Below are 4,840 nucleotides of genomic sequence, written 5' to 3' on the forward strand. Positions count from 1 at the left end.
CCTACCTTTTAAAGTCTGTCCTTTATATATATATATATATATATATATATATATATATATATATATATATATATATATATATATATATATAATATAGTGATCAAATTTTGAGAGCTTTCATATATTTCTTAGCTCAAACCACTGTTAACTAACGGAAGTTAGTTAACTTTAGGAAGGTTAACATGTGTATTGTAAGCATATAAACATTTGTATGTAAGCTAAATATGACGAATAAGCTAAGTGATGAATACATTTGTACTTTAATTAATTGATTTTTACCGATATTTTTTTTGAAAAATTGAAAATTCTTTTTTGTTTATTATATTCTAATTATATATTTAGTATATTTTAAAGTCTCCTTTTACCAACTAGGGGTTTATCTGGACTGGAGCTACAGTTTAACGTGGGCTCCGAACCACGGTCCTCAGCATCAAGCCTACCGACTGGCGAGTGACCAACTTTAGAAATCATCCCAGAAGACATGCGGTCTTACCCAGCCTGGTTACTGGCGTGATTGAGATCATTTTCCTTGTCGGATTTTACACTCTTGCCTAGTACAATCACAAATAATAAACAATCCCAAATACAAATTTACGACTATGCCCCAGCAGTCTTTACCACTCCGGCATAAATACATTTTTGTTTTGCTAAATTATAACTTCAATTTTACACTCCAGAAACGACTGCATTGTATAGACAGTTTCTTACATTGTGTACTGTGTCTTTAATGTTTTCGAACTAAATTAAATGTTTAGTTTTGCTACAGATGGTGCTCCGCGATATAATTATCATACAGTCGCCTTATTGTAATTTTAAACAATATTAAAATTTCTTTATAAGATTGTCTTATTATATAACATCTGAGCTGAAACAAGATTTTCTGATATCTGAATACCAAATAACTATAAATGAGTCAATTAAACCACCAAATCGATTAAAATCTCGTTTTTACCTCGATGGGATTTTCCCTCTAACAATGGCCCGCGAAAGCAAAGTAAATATCCAGAAGTTATTCGATTTTCTGGCATAAACGGTACCTTATTCAGGATTCCGTTCCCTCTCCCTCTCGCCCTGCCGCCCGCCCTTCCACGGCGTTCATTTAAAAAACATCAAAAGAAGTATAAAATGCGACGTAAAAGCATTGGGAATGCGATAACCTCCGAATAAAATTTAGTTTTTAATGGAAAAGCTTCGTAAATATTTTCTATTCATTCGACCCGAACGCATTCGGGCTCGAGGTGATGTGGGGGACCGTCGGGGTGGAACCGGGATTCGTCGGGGGTGGCGGGGGAGGCGGAGGAGGATGGCGAGGAACGGAGGGGGACTCAATTGACGGAGACAAGGGTTGCGTTGTTCGATTTCTACCATAGGAATGGAATTATTTCGCATGAAATTTGTCGTGGCATTATAGTTTCCAGTCAGTGTTATTCTCTTTCGTTTCAATGGAAGAAAACATTTTTGAGTTCTTAAAAAATTTGAGTTCCTCAATTTTTTTGATACCTCATTTTTTGAGTTCCTCAAATATTATTACTATTCCTTAACTAAAATCTATATATTCGCAAATTTAATCACCATTTTAGCAAAAAATAAGCTAGGCGTCATTAGCACTGCAGATAGTAGTTTTTCCAACAGTGCTGCCGATGCCACAGTGGCGCCAACATATACTTGATGTGTTAGTTATAACAAAGAAGTTTTATAATGTAGATATAAAATAGTATTCATTAATACTTAATTTTTTGAGTTCCTCAAATATTATTACTATTCTTTAACTAAAATCTATGTATTTGCAAATTTAATGACCATTTTAGCAAAAAATAAGCGTCAAGGCGCCAGGGTGGCGTCATTAGCAATTAACACTGCAGATAGTAGTTTTTTCAACAGTGCTGCCGATGCCACAGTGGCGCCAACATATACTTGACGTGTTAGTTATAAAAAAGAAGTTTTATAATGTAGATATAAAATAGTATTCATTAATACCTCATTTTTTGAGTTCCTCAAATATTATTAGTATTATTTAACTAAAATCTATGTATTTGCAAATTTAATGACCATTTTAGCAAAAAATAAGCGTCAAGGCGCCAGGGTGGCGTCATTAGCACTGCAGATAGTAGTTTCTCCAACAGTGCTGCCGATGCCACAGTGGCGCCAACATATACTTGACGTGTTAGTTATAAAAAAGAAGTTTTATAATGTAGATATAAAATAGTATTCATTTTAAAACACGATTAGGACACTAATTTTGTATATATTGCCGGAAGACCACTCCATAAGAATAGATTTGTCTATGCACAAATGGATAATCAACAAGGATAATATGTTCAATAATATTATGATAATATTATAATAGAGACAACCTGGATAATATATTTCAGAACTCTTATTATTGAAATAAATTATTGATAAAAAATTAAATAAATAAATAAATTAAATTAATGATTTTGAACAGTCTATCAATCAGCTTGGAACAGTTTCTGCAGGATTTTGTGCTAACATCTCATTATTAGTAAATAACTGTCATGTGCCATGTTATCGAAAAACAGTTCAGATCAAATAATCTATCTTTTTACAATAATTTTGAGTATGTACAAGACCTAATACTAGATAAGGCCAACGAAGATTTTCAATTCCTCAACAGTAACAGGTTTCCAGCAACTAATTCGGTATCTAGGTTTATCTGACTTGGACAAAAAAATCTCTTCAGCATACATATTTGTCTGTTCGACATTAATATTGTAAAATCTTTAGTCACCAATAAGTCAAAGAAATAATCTTATTCATGATACTTTTGTTATAATGTTTTGTGATGTAGTAATTTATATGTATTAATACTTTGTTTATGATTAAAACTTACTGGAAATTAGATCTTTTTTTATTACTCTTCGTGAGACCACAATCTGCCTATTGGCTATAAGCATTTCTTATGTCTATATTATATATACACGGCATCTAGAAAATCACTTCATTAAGCAATCTTCTGTATCTATCTGTATCTATCTTTTGTATTATTATCCTAATTAATTAGTCTTATTCTAAAGTCTACATATATCCAGTAATCAGATCAGGTGGTGTTAAACGTTTTAGTTTACGCACTTCACTATCACGTCGCATATTTAGCTGATTAGCGAGTACATTGGGATGCACTGACACTCTTTCGAAGTACTTCACACAAACACGTTGAATTACACTCGTTATAGGTTCTAGAGGAATATCGCGTTGTATCACTTTATTTGAAATATAGTACGGAGCATCAACACCTTATTTTGGAACCGTTGAATGATGGATATATTAGATTTGCTAGCGGTACCCCGTAGTTGGATTCCATATGCCCAAATGGGCTTGAGTATAGACTCATACAGCAATACCTTGTTATCTAATGATACCTTGGATTTGCGCCCGATGAGCCAATACATTTGATATAATTTTAGTCCAAGTTGTTTCCGTTTAGAGAGTATGTGCTTCTTCCAGGTTAGGCGTCGATCTAAGTGCATACCAAAATATTTAACATGCTCTGCTTGGGGGAGTTAACGACGATTGATATTCACTGGTGGACATGTTCTTCTACGCAGGGTAAACGTTACATGCGTGGATTTTGTTTCATTGGCTTTAATGCGCCATGTCTTCAACCATAATTGTATTTGCTCCAGGTGGGTTTGTAGGTTTATTGATGCTGTGACTGAGATGTTATTGAAAGCCATAAAAAAAGCTAAGTGAGTGTTAGTAATTGAGATAATTTGCAGGCATTTTAATATACAAACATTTGTTACTATAATTAATGTTACATATCAAATATATTTCTGATCTTATATTAAAAATACTGTAAGAACAAATTTTAGTAATATTAACACATCATGCACATCTACATATTTAATTTCATTAATTTTTATTTTCCAAGTTTGTGTTTAATTATATGTATTGTCACTTGTCTGTTTTTATAATACAAAAGATATTCTATCTACAGGATATTCAGCGAAATAAACTAACCCATAATATTATTTATTATAAAACGTTGTGGGTTATAAACATCGAATATCGAGTCACCAGATCCTTTTGCATGACGATATTTCCCCCCCTACCAAAGTTCGGATATCGTCGTGGCATTTTCGCATCAGGACGATGAAAGTAAGTGGCAGCGCAGCGGTGGGAAGGAAAAAAATGATGCGCATCGCCGAGGCACGTCCCGTTATTGATGCCTCTCGTCTCCTGGATATATAAAACTTTTTAAAATAATGCTCTTTGGTGCCGGGATAAATAGGGAGTATTATCTTCACACGACGGGGGATTACCGTGTCCAGGATGGGCGATGCCCGCTACGCCATTTTAAGGACTGGCGGGGATTGCCGCTGAATTCCACATTTTTATCGCTGTTCTCGCAACAACCATCAGTTTTATCCCCGTCATGAATAAAATGTTTTTAACGAACAGTAGTAGTAACTAATATATTTAAATATAAAAGAACAGTAGCCTAGATGACTGTAATAAAGAATCACCAGAATATTGATTTATAACAATAATTATTGATCGTCCTGTGGTCGAAATTCGACAACAATTTATAAAGTTAATCATGTTTCTTTCATAATAGACTACATACAGTAACTTAAATTTATGTTTTAATATTACCACAATTTGTTTTGACAATATTTTCAATATGAGATCAGAAATATATTTGATATGTAATACATACAGTAACGAATGTCTGTATAGTAAAATACATGCAAACTATCTAAAGCAAGCAAACTAACACTCACTAACCTTTTTTAAATGGAATTTAATTAAATCTAATTATATTAAGCTTCAATAATCAACAAAGCATTAAGGAGTTTAACTTACTAACAAGTCAGTG

This window comes from Rhynchophorus ferrugineus, unplaced genomic scaffold (genome assembly GCF_030347505.1).
Source record: "Rhynchophorus ferrugineus isolate W39M unplaced genomic scaffold, kcgeb_rfMv2 rfM11, whole genome shotgun sequence".
NCBI classification, from domain to species: domain Eukaryota; kingdom Metazoa; phylum Arthropoda; class Insecta; order Coleoptera; family Curculionidae; genus Rhynchophorus; species Rhynchophorus ferrugineus.